Genomic DNA, 17,017 nt, shown 5'->3' on the forward strand with positions numbered 1-17,017 from the left:
TGCGGGGTCCGCGGACAGGCCTCCCGGGGCCGATGTCGCGGGCTCCGCAGACATCGCGACCCTTCCGGGGGTCACTCGCCGGGTGAGGGAGGCGTCCCGGGTCTGGACCTGTCGTCCCTGCGACATGGCAAGTCCGGGGAGCTGGAACGTCCCACGCAGCCCCGGACTCCAAGAGCCGGGAAAGGACTTCTAGGGCTAGGAACTGGTGCCCCGCCCCTACGCACCGCGCCCCCAAGTTCCGGCGCTGTGGGCCACTGGGGTGACAAGACTCGGCGCGTCCCGGGGCGCAGGAGGCGGCGGGGGCCACGGGAGGGGATCGGCTCGTCTGGGTGCCGGGCGCAGCCCCCAACCCACCATCCGTAAAGGTTCCCCGAGACACGAACGCGGACGCAGGCCCCGAGTTCCAGCGCCGCGGGGAGGCGCCGGGGCGGACCGCGCGGTGCGCGCCCCTGATTTCTCGCGTTCCCACACGGCCCTGCGCGTGGGCCGGACGCCCTCGGGGTCGGAGGAATGGCCATGAAGAGCCCCTCCGCTGTGGGGAAGGGGCTCCCCGGCCCCTGGCCAGCATGGATCCCACCCGGTAAGACAAGGTCCCGACCTCAGGGCCCTTGCTGGGACAAGCTGCCCCAGGGCCCGCCACGCCCAGGTTGAAGGGGACGGGAGTCCCCCGGGCCTCCCTCTGCCCTGGAGGTTGTTGCAGGACAGAAATCGCTTCCCCCGAAGCAAACCCTCCTGATAGACTCACTCTCTGCCAAAATTGCTTCTCTCCGCGGGGTGCAGCCTCGCGCAGAGACACACTGAAGGGCGCCGGTGTCCTTGGCCTCAGGAGGCGGCGGCTCCCCGAAGCAAGCGCGGGAGGCCCATGGGGACTCCTGGTCCCGCACCGGGAGAAAATAGCCCTGTTGTGGGGCAGGGAGGGGACCTGCTGGGTGTGTGGCACGTTTGGGCACCCTGGAGGGAGCAGGTGGAGGCCAGGCGTGAGCCACCCCATTGAGGGCTGAGGATCGGAGGCTCACAGGGCTGAGTCTGAGTGGGGTCTGTGTCTCCCAGGCTTTTCCAGGGATTCTAGGACAGAAAAGGAGAGAGCCCAGGAGCCAGCGAGAAGGCAGGGGTGCTGGCGGATGGCTGCAGGTTGGCCTACCTTTCCCGGTACCAGCAGTGCAGGGCAAGGCCCCACATATCCTCCAAGACTCCAGGGTTAAAGGAGGCAGCGCACGGTGATGGAAGGGAAAGGGGGTTCTAACCCTGACACGCCGTGTGACCTCGGCGATAATAGTAACGGCTAACTTACTCTGTGTGCCCAGTGTGCCAGGGGTCATCCTGCACGCCCCCCGCCCCCAAGCTAATCTCATCCATTCTCAAAACAGTTCTGAGAGACAGGGACTAGCACCGACCCATTTACACGCGAGGAAGCCGAGGACCAGGAAGGGACAATCTGAAAGGAGAGCGGGGTGGAACCAGGACCCAAGTCCATCCCTTCTGGACCCCGAGCTTTGCTCCTTAAGCCCCTGCCATCCTGCCTTAATTTAGCAAATAGCATAGCCTCAGCAAGCCTTGGTGTGTACCCACGGTATCGATTCAATGAATGTTGTGGAATGAATGAATGAATGAATGAATGAGCGAGCGAAATCCCGCCCCTCTGGGCAAGGGGAAGGACTGTGCACGTGCATCCCGCGGCTCATCCGAAGGACCTCTGGAGGCCCCTCCGGAGGCCCCGAGGAGCGTTATTCGTTGCCTGCTGCATGCATGCGACACCTGCCCAAACGCGTCCCCATCGGGGAGCCTCTGCCCTCGCCGGCCCATTCGTGTTTTCCTCCTTTCAGAGCCACCAGAATGCCTTGACCTGGGCAGCAAACGAATGAACGAAGACGCTTCGCAGGCACCCGTCCCCGGCAACCAGGGAAGCGAAGTAACCAGATTCCTACCCGCTTTCCTATCCGCAGAGGCCAAAACACAGCCAGGCCTCTTTTTTTTTTTTTGCCAAGGCCTCTTTTTCTATACACCAAAATCCGTCTCACTTCTCTCCAGCCCCGCCCCCCCCAGACACAAGGACACTAAGTCCATCTGCATTTCCTCTAGGACCCATCGAGCACCTGGATATATACACGCAGCCCTAACTTGCAAGCAAAGGGGGGCTATGGAGAAAGGGGGGCTATGCAAGTAGTATCAGTGAACTTCACCTTGCACCCCACACACCTGTCCCCGGACGCAGCTGAAAAACAGGGCTCGCCAAGTCCTGCAGTCTTGCTCCCCAGTCAGCCTGGGGATTAATCTTGTCCAAAAATGTGAGTTAAAAAAGGATAATGAAGTCCTGGGATCAGATCATGGTGAATATACTAAAACTCACTAAATCGTACCCTTTTTAAGTGGTGAAATTATGGTGTGGAAGGTATATCCCGGCAGGAAAAAAAGGAGCCACCATTCTTGCTCACTGACTAAAGGGATGTGGCATGAACCCAGCAGGTCCCCAAAAGCCTAATCTGGTGGTAGGTAAAGGAGGGTCGAGCATCCTTTTGGTGGCGGCCAGGTTTCCCCTAACTGTGGCCGCCACAAGGGCAGCCTCTTATTAAGCCGGGAGACAGGACGACAGGGACACAGGGCCCCAGACTGGAGCCTAAAGAAGAAGAGAGGGGTCCATGGGGAGGGGCTTTCTTCATCGTAATATCAGAGGATCACTTGATGGGGTGATGGTGGGCCAGGTGTGTGCGTGTGTGTGTGTGTGTGTGTGTGTGTGTAGCATGTGGCAGTGCTCGGGGAAGCCCACCTGGCACTTACAAAGCACTGTGTCACCAAGCACAATTTTCAAGGCCCCATCTCTGAATAAGGAAGCACAGCTTGACTTGCCGGGTTGGTGAAGAAATCACCCCCAGATTAAAAATAACATGAATGTAAGAAGTCAGAACGCTATACAAAGGGAAGGATTGCTTTGAACTGCCTACTCATCGCTGTGCTGACTGGGCGTTTTAGCTAAACATAGCTTTATGGTTCTGTTTATTTTCCCGAAGTCGCTCTTTGGCTTACGCATCAAATCAACCTTTTCCCTAATTGAGGACAGAGAGGATCAACTTATTCCTAGGAGATGTTTATCTACGGATCGACTGATTGATGGATAGATATTCAGTATGTACACATAGCATATATAATTTAGCTACCATTTATCAAGCCTATATTATATACATTATGTACTGTTACATGTTCTGCAGACTTGATCTCATTTGATGATCCTCCATGAACCTTCTGGTATGATGCCCATTTAGCAGGCGATAAATAGTCTCAAAGAGGCTTCAGTCTACGTCCTCGTCTAAAGCCGCAGAGCTTATAAGTGACAGACCTGGGATTTGGGCCTCTGCAGAATCCCAAAGGCAGGGCAGTTAGCCTCAGAACACAGAGGGGAACCCCTCCACCCTTATTGGAATGAAAACTCCCCAACCGTGAGTCCAGAGAGATGAGACTTGCCCAGATCTGTTTGCTGCCTGCAGCTTTTGTAAATACATGTAACTAGTACCTCCCATTTCTCAGCTCAAAGAGGAAAATAGGACCAGTTTCCTTTTAATATCCAAACTGACAATGGCCCCAGCTCATATCCTAAAGATCGTGGGCGGCAGCAGCTCAACCCCAAGGCTCCTGTCCTGGGTACCGCCCCCACTGCCCCTTCAGAGGACACCTGAGGTGGTCAGGTGGCTGGCTGGTCTGCTGTTTTCCCAGGTGCAGTTGGGAAACCCATGACCCTTGATGGCACAGCTGTTTCCTCATAGGACGCTTGCCGACCCACACATTGGATCATTCGACGAACACATTAGGGGGTCTCTCTTGGCCAGGCTTGGGCCCCAGTGCTGTGCTTTGTTTAAGCCTCATAATAACCTTAAGCTTTTATTGCCCCATCTTACAGATGAAGAAACTGAAGCAGACAGGTTAGGTAACTTGTCCAAGGTCATGCTGCTAGTGAGTAGCAGAGCTGGGATATGAGCCTGGGTGGTCTGTCTCCAGAGTCTGCTGTCAGCCTCCATGGATGCTACGGCGGCCCCCTGGGTATGGGGGCGCTCAGGTCACCTCCTTCTCTAGGAGTTCCTAGTCCCTGGGGTTGGCTTCAGATGACTCGATCCTCAGACACCTCGTCCTTCCTGTCAGCTGACCTCACTGGGGCCACCCCAGTTCATTCCAGATAGTTCAAAGGTCTGCGATGCCACTCTGTCCCCAAGGCTTATCGGCCCCATTGCAAGTTTCCAAATACCTTCTCGACAATCTTCACGCTCCACTGTGGGGGGTGGGGGGCACAGCTCTACCTGGCCACGGCCCTTCCTCAGTCTTGCCCTGTCCCCAGAACCCAGCGTCAAAGGGACCCTTGAGTGATTCTTCCCAGGGTCAAGAAGGACTACTTCGAGACTGCGTTATGACCCCATTGCCGGAAACAGAGGCGGGCCACGACTTTTCTCTCGTTAAATAAAAAGTTACGTTCTGCCTCACTAGGGGTACCCCACATAAAATACATGATAATGCGTATATTATATAATCTACATGATGCATGTCATATTATGCATTATATATACTTCATTTTACATATATAATCTATTGCTCCGGATTGATGGTTCTTAACCTCTTTTGGGTCACATAATCCTGGGAGAATCTGATGCCAGCTATTAACCCTTTCCAAGAAACCTCCAACAACTCACATCACACAAAATTTTACTCACAATTTGACTGCCTCTTCCCTCGCCCCCACTCCCAACAAATTTAAAAGGTTAAAATCAGCAGCGCTAATGGTGGGAAAGTCCAGTGTCTTTGCTGTCCCTTACGGTAACCACTGGCCACATGTGATCACTGGAATTTATTAGTTAAATAAAATGTAGGAGTCAGTTCCTTCTTCGTTGTGGTAATGCGTGTGGCTAGTGGCTACCGTACCGGACAACGCAGCTCCAAAGTCTATCCCGAGTGAGGCCAGAGCAGGCCTCACACGCCGCCTCGCTGTCACTGAGGGGCCTTATGAGAAAGAACCCTAGGACGCGGCTCCCCGCACACTGTGCTCACTCTAAGACAGAAGTCCTCAACCCCGGACTATGGATGGGTACCAGTCCTCGGCCTGTTAGGAACCAGGCCGCACAGCAGGAGGTGAGCAGCGGGCAAGTGAGCGAAGCTTCATCTGTATCTGCAGCCGCTCCCCAGCGCCAGCATCACCGCCTCAGCTCCGCCTCAGATCCTCAGGCCTTAGATTCTCATAGGCGCACCAGTCGCTGGTGCCAAAAAGGTGGGGGACCGGTGGGCTAAGACACTGTTCAGTACATGAAGCATAACAGGTATGGATAGGGGAGCCTCCACGACAATCCACTTTTGGTGCCCTGGATCCCCAAATGCAACACAGTAAAGAGACTCCTCTTTGGTCACCAAATTGTGCTTTAAATTAGTTGAGGACCGAAGGTCTTTCGATGTCAAGCTAGCCAGTGCGCTTTGACTATAATGCCGTAGCCTGACTATGTGCACACGGATGGTATTTGAAAGGGAGTAGTGTGACTGAGTTTGGGCGAAATATTTTGAAAGGTCGGATGGGTCACTTGTCCTGGGCAGCCCGGTGCTGAATGCCTGGCTGCTCTCAGTAGGATCAGAACTAGATGGGTGGGTCCCTTTGACTCGTGGCCTGGAGGCCGTCTCTCCGCAATCACTGGAGACAAGAGGACAGACAGGCCCACTGGTCCTGCAGCTGCCCTGGCTGGGGCCCATGGCAGAAGGGGTGGGCCTCTCTGAGTCCCCACCCACACAGTCCAGCGAGCCTGAGTCTGACAGATCTCCCTTTCCCACCCCCTAGGTCTAGGGAGGCAGCCGCAGAAGCTTGCTTTTGTTGTCCTCCTTCCTCGTCAGGGTCACCGATGACCTCCCTGCCGCTAAACCCAATGGTCAGTTCCAAGTCCCCGTTTTGCTTGACCCATCAGCATCACTAGACACAGCTGGTCTCTCCCTGATATCTGAAACGCTTCTCCCTCCCCTTTGGAGTGTTGGGTACCACTCTTCCTTGGTTCTCGCCTGTTTCGCCGACCACGCTCTCTTGGTCTCTGCTGGTTCCTCCTCCAGCCCCCACTGTCTTTGTGTTGACCCCCAGGGGTCGGTCCGCCTACACCCCCTGAGTGATTTCATCTCGCCTCATGGCTTGATGACTCCAACGTTAATATCTGTGGCCACAATCTCTCAGCCAACCTCCAGACGCTGAGAGCCAATTGCCAATTCGAAGCTTCACAGATGTGTAACAGGAATCTGAACACGTGATATATCCCCAACTAAAGTCCTGATTGCACCCCACTCCCCGACTGCTCCTCCGAAGTCTCCCCTTCTCCAGACACAGCAACCCCTTCCTTCTGGTGCTCTGGCCAAAACCCTCGCAGTCCCTCCTTGACCTCTGTCTCTCTTCCCCGACATCCAGTCCATCAGCATAGCCTGCTGGCTCCACCTTCGAAACGCAGCTGGAATCTAGACCCTTCCCAGAGTCTTCTCATCGCATCCATGGCTTCCGCGCTTGTCCAAGCCACTACCACTCTCTGACCTTGTCGAAGCCTAACGGGGTTCACTTGGTCCCCAAAGTCAGTCCTCAACATGGCATCAAAGAGCAATCTATTTAGAATGAGGTCTGATCACATCGCTCCTCTGCTCGAAACCCTCCAGTGGCCCCTCACCTCACTCAGAGTCGAAGCCAAAGTCTCTTCTGCGGCCCGAAGGGCTCAAACGAACCAGCCCCCCGCTGGCTCGCACCCTCATTTCTCTCCACTCTCCCCTGCTGACTCTGTTCCCGCCGCTTCAGCCTGGCCGCTCTTGGAATGCACCGAGAAGTCCTCTCCCCATCCCTGAGAACCAGACTAGGGCACAGGGGGACAGCATTCACTGTCTTTCATCTCCACCACCACCATTACCACCAGGCAGTGAGAACCAGGGGCTGTAACAACGAAGCCCGGTTCCATCCTGGGCCCCCGGGGAGACGTTGGAGGGAATGGTACTAAGGGAGATCTTAGGCCCAGGATTACAATACCCGTTTCTAACAGCCAAAGAAACAACAATTCTCTCCTAATTCGGCAAATATTAACAGAAGCACATTATTTCTGATAACCACGGATAACCACGTTATTCTATTGATCAATCAGAAAGAACGAAAAGGAAAAGTAACCCCGCGTCGGCAGGAAGTGTGAATGGTTCTGCAGGAGAGAGGATCTTCCGCTGAAGGGCGGGTCGAAGACAATTCCACGTGTGGGCCTTGAGGTCGCAGGGCGGGCAGAGCCGTGGAAGTGCTGAGGGCAGGTGGGACCCTTGTGAAACAGGGCGGGTGTTGAAGAGACATGGTCCCGGGGGGAACGGCCGCCTGCCCATAGCGTCCCCTCTAAAGGACGGCCAAGGTCAACAGAGAACGCCAGAAAGAGAGGCACCCGGATCCCAGACACAGAAATGTTCCAGGGACGCAGACCGCAGGGACGACTCTCGCGAATGACACCAGCCACCATCCTCAGCGGAACCCCTGTTCTCTACCCGGCCACGCCAACACTCATCTTCAGCCTTTTGGGCAGATACTACCAAGCTATATATTTGTAGACTTCGCCCCTTTCACTGTCGTTAGCCACGGACCGGCATCGCCCACGTATTTCTATACGTAGGAAGAACGCTTAGCACAGCCCTCAGAAAACCGAGCAAGCACCCATCGGGTTCCCGCCCAGAAGAGGTAAAGGGCACTCACAGGACTCCTCGGCTGGAGCCGTGTCTGTCCTACGTGCCTGGAAGGGTCGCCTTGGGAGAGCAGCCGCTTTTGGCCTCCAGAGACCTAGAGAAGCAAAGAGGCAAAGCAGTTATGCAAACCAAACCTATTCCAGGGCCAGGTGAGCAGGGAGGTGACCTACAGGTACCTGGCAGTCTGCTCAGGTATCCTTCCCAGCCTTCTCCCCGCACGGCGATTTTGCCGTTAGGAACCTGTCCTTTGAGTTAAGGCATTGCATTCCCCCAGGAGATGCCAGACAGAGCTTGTCCCTTTGTACACAGGGTATCCCCAACAGAGTGTGCAAACTCCCAAGGTAGGAGGGTCAGGTCGGACACAACGCAAACATGGCGTCGGGCCGCCGGGCTGAGCGGAAGTGCTGTATGTACAGGCTCCTCGGTGACCTGGGGTCCCTGTGGGGAAGCTCGGGAGGTCGGTGGTTGAAGGCAGCGGGCGAGCATCAAAGACAAGCTGGGCTCAGTGCACAGTTTTATCACGAGCCTGCCCTACCTCTCCCCTCCTGTTGTGAAGAAAACCCAAATTTGTACTTTTGGAATAAAACCACTTATGCCTGGTCCTCTGTTGTGAAACGAGCACATTTATGACACAGAAGGTCTCCCAGACCTTGAACGGACGCTTTTTGACATTCAGGCCACAAGGCAAGGTGACATTCAGGCCACAAGGCAAGGTGACCTTCAGACCACAAGGGGCGTTGCCTTGCACGTGGCAGGACCTTTCAGAGGACGAGAGACACCCGAACCAATGCCACATCTTAGGGGACCTGGGGATTTACAAAATGAGGACATGTCAGAACAGGGTTAGAGACAGGCACATTTGCGCTTTTAAAACAGAATTCTTTCAGCATGTGTGCCCACGCACAAACCCAAATACGAGAGAATTGGGCTACTTACGAGAAACGACATTAAAAAACCTGAAGGCCTTTTGTGCACGCAAAGCTCAGGCCGAAAGCCTCACCCCCGGCAGATGGGCATCTTGAGAAAGCGAGTGACAGGCCCTGCAGTATGAGCCTGAGGACCAAGACTGGACAGGTCAAGTAGCCGGGCTTCTGAGCTCAAGTGTTCTAGCGCACTGGCAAACGTCTGCGCGTCCACACTTGGCCAGGTTCCAGGAGGGAGGAGGGAAAGACAGAACTGGAACTGTCGTCTCTGTCGCTGAGGGGTGACCTCTGTCCCTTGGCGCTTTAATACCCTGTTGTCACACAGTGAAATGCTGTTGAGTTTAAAGGCAGGGCCCTACCTTAGACTATTTGACCCGGTTCTGATGTCACTGGGTGCCCAATTAATATTCGTTGGGTTGAACCAAATGATCAGGAAGGTGCTATCAAGAATTCTTTGGGAGATATAATAATTTTTCAGTGCCAGAGAGTCAAAAAGCTATGTGTGGCCTATTGGTCCCATTTGAGGAGGCCCTAGTCATATCTCTCAGTTAACTTTATCCACCCCTGTCAGGTCGACCTAAACACCACCTACATCTTAACAAGGGGTCTGGCAGGTCTCCTGCTCTGTGGCAATGACTCCCACAAGCGCGTGCTGTGTACACATGAACACGACACGGCCTAACCTGGAGAATTCAGAAATTAGCACCTGGGTATGCTAACATCTAACCTATAAGCCATATTTTACCGTAGAGAAGAGAGGCAATCTCTTCATGACGTAGGCACATGGGCTGTCTTTTAGATAATCACAGTAATCTGTCTCCAAGGAGCCGAAGGTCGGGAGCAGGCGGCATGTTAGGTTCTGGGGTATTGAGACTGGTTTTACCCGTAACACCGAATTGGTGAAAGAGAGAACTCAGTGGGCACAAAAGCGAGTTGAGACTCTGACTAGAAACCCCCAAACAAGGACAAAAACAGAGCATCAAGGGAGAGGCTGATGGGGAAAGAACGAGACCAAACTCTGCGGCCGACCCCCACGAACTGCCGTCTGGGTTTGCTGCTGTTGTCCTGCTACGTTTCCCCAGCCAGGAGTGGGCACGAGACCCAAGCCGAAACCCGCGGGCAGCCCGGAGACCTTGCAAATGCACCAGGGCGCTCAGTCAGTGTAGCGTTGCCGGTGGGCTGTTTCATCTGCCCTTTGCCACCCATCGAAGATGGCCAGCCTTCCTGGGAATGCTGCTAAGTGTCGTAAGACGACAGATGTGCAGGCGACTACCCCCGCCAGTTCTAAGAAACGATAACGGCAAAAGCCACGGCACCCCTTTCGGCATGTTCCGCCAGCGCTTTGTGAGAGTCCCAGATGACGTGTGGGATGACCTGGGGCGGAGAGGCTTCTAAGGGGAATTTCTGTGTTTATTAGTCAAAACAGAATCCCGATAAGCTCTTCCTGCCTGAATGCATGGGATCATACAAAACTGAACACCCGCTTCCAAACCCACCTTGCCCTGCAGTGACCAGCTGGGTCTCCTTCCCACGTCCTCGGAAGCCCTCTGCTGGAAGAAGCCTGAATTACAACGCTACCGTCCTGACGGAGCCACCAGGCTCAAGCGGCACAATCTCCCAGAATCGAAAGGGAGGGACTGTAAGAGAAGCCTCCTGCTCCCTGCCGCCTGGGAACCGTAAAGGGCAGGCGCTCAGTTCCCAGAGCAGCGCGGCCGGGGTCCTGTAAGTTCTGTCCACAGTTCTCAGGACCCCGGGTCTGTGTCACCTCTTGGTCCCCAATTTCCTTACCTTGTCCTATTTCACCCGAGTCAGGGTGCCTGATGGGTCCAGCACTGACGGCTTCCTCCTCGTCCCACGTGCCAGGTCGGTCCACGGCCCAGGGACTCCCAGGTCTGCCCTGAGCTGCCCAGGTCCTTGGGCAAACTGGTGTCGTCTTCGGACCTCACTGTCCTTCTCTCTGAGCGCGAGGCTGGAGCCCGATGATTCCTCAGCTTCTGTCCTTCGTGGGTCCGAAGTTCACGTGCAGGAGAGGGGAGACGGGCTCTGCTCCTTCGTCAGAGCTGCAGAGGATGCGAACGGCTGGGACGCTGCTGACTCTGCCCCGGGGCGAAAAGGAACAGTGGTCGGCGGGCCAGTGCGTGGGTCGGGGTCTGGCCCTGGGGCCCTAGGGTGCCCGCGGCATGCGCACACCTTTGCCTGCTGTCCCTTCCCCGACCCCCCGAGGTCCTGGGACTCCTCGTCTTCGGGATTCTGGGCGCTGCGGCCTTACCAGGGGAGCAGCACCAGAGTCCCGTGACCCGCTGACGACCAGGCCCACCACTCGTTCTCCTGGCCCTCACGTCTTCCTTATACATTTGTCCCTGCAGGAGCTATGGGGCTGGCCAGCTGGCACTGCCCAGAGGGTCCAGGGCTGGAGAGCCGCCTATCCCCACGCCCTTGGACAGAAGACGGGCAGCCGCAGTGCTGTGTCTGTCCGGGCTCAGCGAAAGGGCTCCCGGTGCCAGTTCTGGGGCAGCCACAGGCCTGGGCAAGCCCAGGAGACTGATGACATCAGCTCTGAGCGGGGTCCCTGCCATCTCCACCCCTTCTCCCACTTCCGTGGCCATCCCAGGGCAGGCTCCGAGGGGAGGGAGCCTCCGAGGGGCAGACACTCCCGCGACTGGGGGCAAGAGGCAGCCACTCAGCCTCCCCTAGAAGTCCAGGGTCCCAGACAGCGGGAGGCGCAGGTCTCTAAGCTGTCACAGCCCTGAACAGCTCCAGGAGGGCAGGCTCACGTGCACAGCGTGAAATCACTTCCCATCCAGCCGGGAGACGAGGCTTTTGCCAGGAACAGGCCCCTGGGGACAAGTGGGACAGCATATTCCCGACACTGGCATAAAGGAAGACCTACTCCAAAGGCTGCTATTCTGGGCCGAAGGTGCGGTCTGGATGCCCTGGGACTGTCCTCTGCCCCCGGGCCCTGGCTCCTGCCACCTAAGGCCCTCACATCATTCAGGAGGGTCAGCAGCTACAGGACCCCTCACTCCCCACAACACACACACACACACACATTTGCTGACTCCGCATCCCTCTGCAGTGGGGCCCGACTCCCTCCATCCCTGACTCCATGACACCCGGAAAAGCTGTCTCCCTACCCTCCTTGACTCGTCTCCACGGGCTGTCTCAGCCATCCTCGGGGGAGAATTCTAGAACAATGTCCAAGGAGGTCCCTCCGCCCTACCCAGGGGGGTGCCCGAGACGCGAGCCCCTTCCTCACCCGCCAGCTGGAAAGGCGGCCTCGCGTTGCAAGCGGGCGGCCGTCCGGGTTGCGGAGTCGGAGGGCCGCAGCTCGGCCCCGGACGTGGCCCCCTCCACCCATCGCAAAGTCCGTGCCGCCTAAGCCAGGGGCTGGACGTCCGCTCTTCCACGGAGGTCTCCGCAGGTCACGCCGCACACCTGGGGGGCGCCGAAGCACCTGCGGGGACGACCGCCGCGGAGCGCAAGGCCCCGGCTGCCCGGCACTCCCGGGGGCGGGCCGCCTGCGGCCCGGGCGCTCGGCCCTGGCCGCGTCACCCAGGAAGGGTGGCGGAGATGAAAGCGGAGCCTCGCTCCCTGCACCAGTCGGGGGCTGGGTCGGGTCTCGTGCTGGCTGTGGCAGCCGCTGGGAGGGGCCGCTGGACAGGCCCAAGCGAGGGTGCGGGGGTACAGGGGTGTGAGGGTGTGGGGGTGCAGGGGTGCGGGGGTGTAGGGGTGTAGGGGTGTGGGGGTGCAGGGGTGTGGGGGTGCCGGGTGCGGGGGGTGTAGGGGTGCAGGGGTGCGGGGGTGCAGGGGTGCGGGGGTGCCGGGTGCGGGGGTGTAGGGGTGCGGGGGTGCGGGGGGGGTGCAGGGGTGCGGGGGTGCCGGGTGCGGGGGCGTGGGGGTGCCGGGTGCGGGGGTGCAGGGGTGCAGGGGTGCCGGGTGCGGGGGTGCAGGGGTGCAGGGGGTGCGGGGGGGGGTGCTGGGGTGCAGGGCCTCCGCACCATCAGACGCTGCGGCCCCGCAGCAGCCGGCGCTGCTGACTTGGCGGGGGCCCGGCCGGGGGGGGGGGGGGAGGGCGGGGGAAGGCCTGCAGCGGCCCAGGCCCCCACTCTCTGCGCAAGGAGACCCAGAGGCCCAGCAGCGAGGGCTGCACCGGCCACGGCCGGGGCAGCTGACCGGGTGGGAGAGGAGAGAGCTGGAGAAGCCCTGAGTCAGCATGGTGCATTGCGAGGAGTCCCTGGGCCAAGACACACAGGCCCTGGACCGGCCCCCTCCAGGCACAGCCCCCGCCCAACTCAGGGACCCGCTCCAGCCTCGTTTTCCCCCTCAGCAGTGACTGGACTATAACCCTCCCTGCCCTGAGTCCTCTGGGGGATGCAAAGGCAGAGAATTCTTCTTAAAGACCAGCCAGGGCCCACATCACCCCCTAAATGTTCCTGTGGGGTCACGTTCAGGCCGTGGGGATCTGACCCCCAGGGCTGGTAGGGGGAGAGTCTTGCCCTGACGCCCGCCCTCCCGCAGCCCCACAACTAATGAGTCCTACATGGGGCGCCTGGGCTTTGTGATGGTCATCACCAGTCACGCTGGATTCTCTCCCCGACGAAACCTGGGAAAGGCGGCACCTCACGGGCCGGGACCAGCTGCCCCCTCGCCAGCACCTCAGCAGCCGGCCTCCCTGTTTTGCCCCAGAGATGAGGGCACCCGGGGACCAGCAGGAGCTGAGCCCCTCCCCCGCTCGTCTGTCCCTGGGGGTCTGGCGTCACCCTGGCTGCTTTGACCCTGACTGCCTTGATGTGGTCACTTTGGCCCGGACAGTGCCACCTGGGGGAAGGAGGCCTCTCACAATGAAAGGCCTGCAGAGTCCCCCACTTAGCTCAGACCCGCAGCGCGTGTAGGTCATCGGTGAGCCCCAGCAGGGTCAGACCTCCCACAGGGGACCAGGCATTAGTGGGCCCAGGAGGCTAAGGGCCAACAGCAGCACTGGCTTTGTAGGCATTGACAAGAGGCTTATCTCTCGGCTGGTTCCAGATATAAAGGGATTAATTCCAGGTATAAAGGATGCTCTTTTGTCATCCAGGCTGGGCAGGGAGGCACCCGATGGGGGAGGAGTTAGCTTGGGCATCCTCTTGCTCCCCAGGGTGGAGAGGCCACTGACACCTCTATCCCATTGATGAGGAAAAACTCATCATTTGTCCAAAGGGCACATCCTAGCGGCTTCCGGGGGTGGGGTGGGGGGCAAGTTCTGACTGATGCACAAACGAGGCTCCATCTTCAGCCCCGCACAATGCCGACCTCAAAAGACCCCAGTGTGTAGGATCCCAGCGACTCATCTGGGTGCACTGGGCTCGAATGTTTCATATTTCAGGACGTTCGTCTAGAAATATAAGGTTGCTGCGTATCACTCAAGGGGTTCTGCAAACACACAGATGGCGAGCAGAGGCCAAAGATGGCTTTAAATATACAGGGAATGTGTAAGAAGTGAGTAGAGCCAGCCGGAGGACTATGAGGGACAGAATGGGGGTTTCAGAAGTAGAGACGTAGAAGGCGCTCCTGGTCTGGGGGAGGGGGGCTGCCCCCACCTGCAGAGTGCTTTTCCAGTCCACGTAATCATGTGATCTAAGGCCTGCACCAAGTCTGAGGGTGCGTTTCCCCAAAGACCTAGGGCTTGGTCTGGTCGGAGCACCTCTCGTGCCCCGGGGAGCTGCCTTGCTCGGGGGCAGGCGGGGTTTTCTGCGGATGAGCCTTCAAGCCTGGCTCCTGCCTACGGCGAGACCCTCAGCGCAAGGCAGGAGCCCTCGGACATCATGACACATTGCCAGCCTCGGTCCGCTTGCTGTTTCTGGGGCTTGCCTGGGTAATTTACACCTGAGCGATCAGAGATGATTTATTGTGAGACTTAAAGTTTAAAAAAAAAAAAAAATCCCCCAAAACCCCAAACTACCTTTTCACTTTAGGAGGAATTTCAAGGAGCTCAGCCCTTCCAGCACCTGAGACCACCTGGGCAGATGCCACTGCTGGTCCCACAGGACGTCGCCCCTGGGACAGACCCTGGTCCAGCACCGCAGGTCTGGGGATGCCACCCCAGCAGTGCCAGCCTCAGAGCTCCTCCCACCGGCCCCTACTGAAGCAGCAACTGGCTCCGTGCCTGTCCTTTGACTGGATGGGGAGGAATCTGGCCCCCAGAGACCAGAGCTCAGGAGCCTGGAGCTGCTCGTGCATGTCCCCAGAAAGAGCCGCTGCCGCGGTGTGCTCGCCGCGCCTTCTGTGCAGTCTCCAGCTAGATGAGTCTCTTACGGAGCCCCCCACAAGTGCCTGGCACCCCGCGCATCATCATTCACCGCCTCCTGCTAACACAGAAGGGAACTCAGCCCTTCTCAAAGGCTGCAGCCTCCTTCCCTGCGGTCGCAAGTCATTGTTTTGAGTTTCCCTCCAAAGCTCATCTCAGTAAACCCGAAAGACGAAAAAGCTCCACCCCCGATTAATAAGGCAGTGAAGGCTGCATCTGTGTCCCCAGGGTACCAGCCAGGCTGGCGAGATCACAGTAGAGATCCACCGGATTCTCCAGCCCGATTCCACACGGCTCCGAGAGCCAGTCAGCCAGACGCAAACGCACGCACCCAGGCAAGGACTCGGCTTGAACTCGTCCGTAAGTCTGTGGGGTCCCCGGCCCCAAGCTGGTGGGAGGGAAGCCAACCCAAAGTAAGGTCCTGATGGCGCTTTGAATTTTGCCGGGGGCTGAGTGCTCCCCAGTCCGAGGGACCCAACAGGCCGACCCACGGGGTGTCCCTTCCTCCTGCTCCCTCCTCCCGCCGCAAGTGCTGCTGCTGCTGCTGCTGCTGGTCTGCAGTCACTTGAAGGAGAAAGATTTCGCAGTACGGCATTCTTAAAGCTGCAGTGTCCAAATTCTCCTTCAAATCCCCGGTGTCACGGACGCCCGCTCACTTACCGGGGTCCTTCGCAGAGGGTGGGTGGGCAAGGAGATGGAGGACAAGGGGCTTGGAGAAGCCCGGCGGGTGGCTCAGGCTCCAGCAAGGGTGAAGAGCAGAGGCTGCCTGCAACGTGGTAGCCTCTGCGGCTAACCAGGTTGCTGGGACCGCAGCAGGACCGCAATGGAGGAGAACTATTTTTTATTTGTATTTTTTAAATCAGAAAACCCCCACTGAAAATTTCCTCCACAAACTTATACTCGTGTGGCTCAACTAAAAACACAAGGTGCAAGCCAACATGAGAAAGAAACCCATCTGAGGATAACAACAATCTGATCAGCATTTTAAAATTATTTTGGAAAAATTGTCTCCTGTGAGCAACTGACTCAGCTCTCCCCACACTGTGCGGCTGGAAAGCCAGGCGGGGAAGGACCTGGGTGAAGTTCACGGCGCCCCGAGTTCCTGCGAAGTGCAGGGAGCCGGCTGCGCCTTCCCCGCAGGGGAAGCTTCTTAAAACCCCAAGGAAAAGGGATCTTTCCGCCGGCTGCCCTGAGGAGTGCATAAAATGAACGGATCCAGCCTCCAGAAACCCAAACACCCATCCCTGAAAGTTACCTTTCTCCTCTGCTCAGCGGCGGTCCTGCCCGGATGCCGGCAAGTTGCAGACGACTGCTGGGGAGGGAGGACCCGAAATAAGAAGTGTCAGCTGGGGCCCTGCACCGAAATGATGCTGGGACTCGGCGCTGCAGGCGGGCGGCGGGGATGGTCTCTCCTCCCCGCCCCCCCCCCCCCCCCCCCCCCCCCCGCCGGCTCAACTTAAACCTCTGACACTGCAAGATGCCCGCTCCTACTGAGACACCGCTCCCAAGGACCTCCTCCTCCCTCCCCACACTTCCTCACTAGCAGGTCCACGGCTTTGCTCCACCCCCCGCATCGGTTCACCTAAGATGCTTTTCTTGCAAAAAAAAAAAAAAAAAAAAAAAAAGGAGACCTGGACTGCAGAATTCTTAATTCCTTCCTTTCTGAGACCACATTTTTGGAGAAGGTGCGACTTGTTCAGAAGTTTGAGAATGACAGCCTGATGATGCCCAGGAAGGGACAGAGGCGATGAGTGACCGTCAAGTCCACACCACACTTCAGAGGGAGAGGTAGACTCAGGGTGAAGAGGATAGGAAAATTCCTCTCCGTCTGCCGGCGAATTTGCGACAGCTGGGGAAATCTCCCTCTTTTTTTTTTTGCTTTCCTTCAAGAAAACCCCATTGACAAAATGCGCCCGCATACGAGACAGCCACAAAGTGTAAATTTTATCCCGACGTCGTCTATGAGTCTTAAAGTTTTCGTTCTGCCTCCGTACGAGTTAATATCGCTTGAGACCGAGACAGGAATTTCACTGGGGAAATTCCAGGAGACAGAAGCACTTTAAATGCAGATCCGGTTAAAATAGTGCATCCTAATATAATCACGAGAAATAATGCAGTA

At 57.4% G+C, this 17,017-nt stretch overlaps 1 long non-coding RNA gene across 1 annotated transcript; it reads right to left on the reverse strand.

Moving 5' to 3' along the window:
* Positions 1-6,983: 6,983 nt before the first annotated feature.
* On the reverse strand, positions 6,984-16,248 carry LOC107520167. Its single transcript, XR_001599263.2, has 3 exons — positions 16,154-16,248; positions 10,404-10,711; positions 6,984-7,786 (listed from the first exon to the last, which is right to left on the reverse strand). It is a non-coding gene; the product is annotated as an uncharacterized LOC107520167 (long non-coding RNA).
* Positions 16,249-17,017: the final 769 nt, after the last annotated feature.

This window comes from Rousettus aegyptiacus, unplaced genomic scaffold (genome assembly GCF_014176215.1).
Source record: "Rousettus aegyptiacus isolate mRouAeg1 unplaced genomic scaffold, mRouAeg1.p scaffold_m13_p_1, whole genome shotgun sequence".
Lineage (NCBI taxonomy): Eukaryota > Metazoa > Chordata > Mammalia > Chiroptera > Pteropodidae > Rousettus > Rousettus aegyptiacus.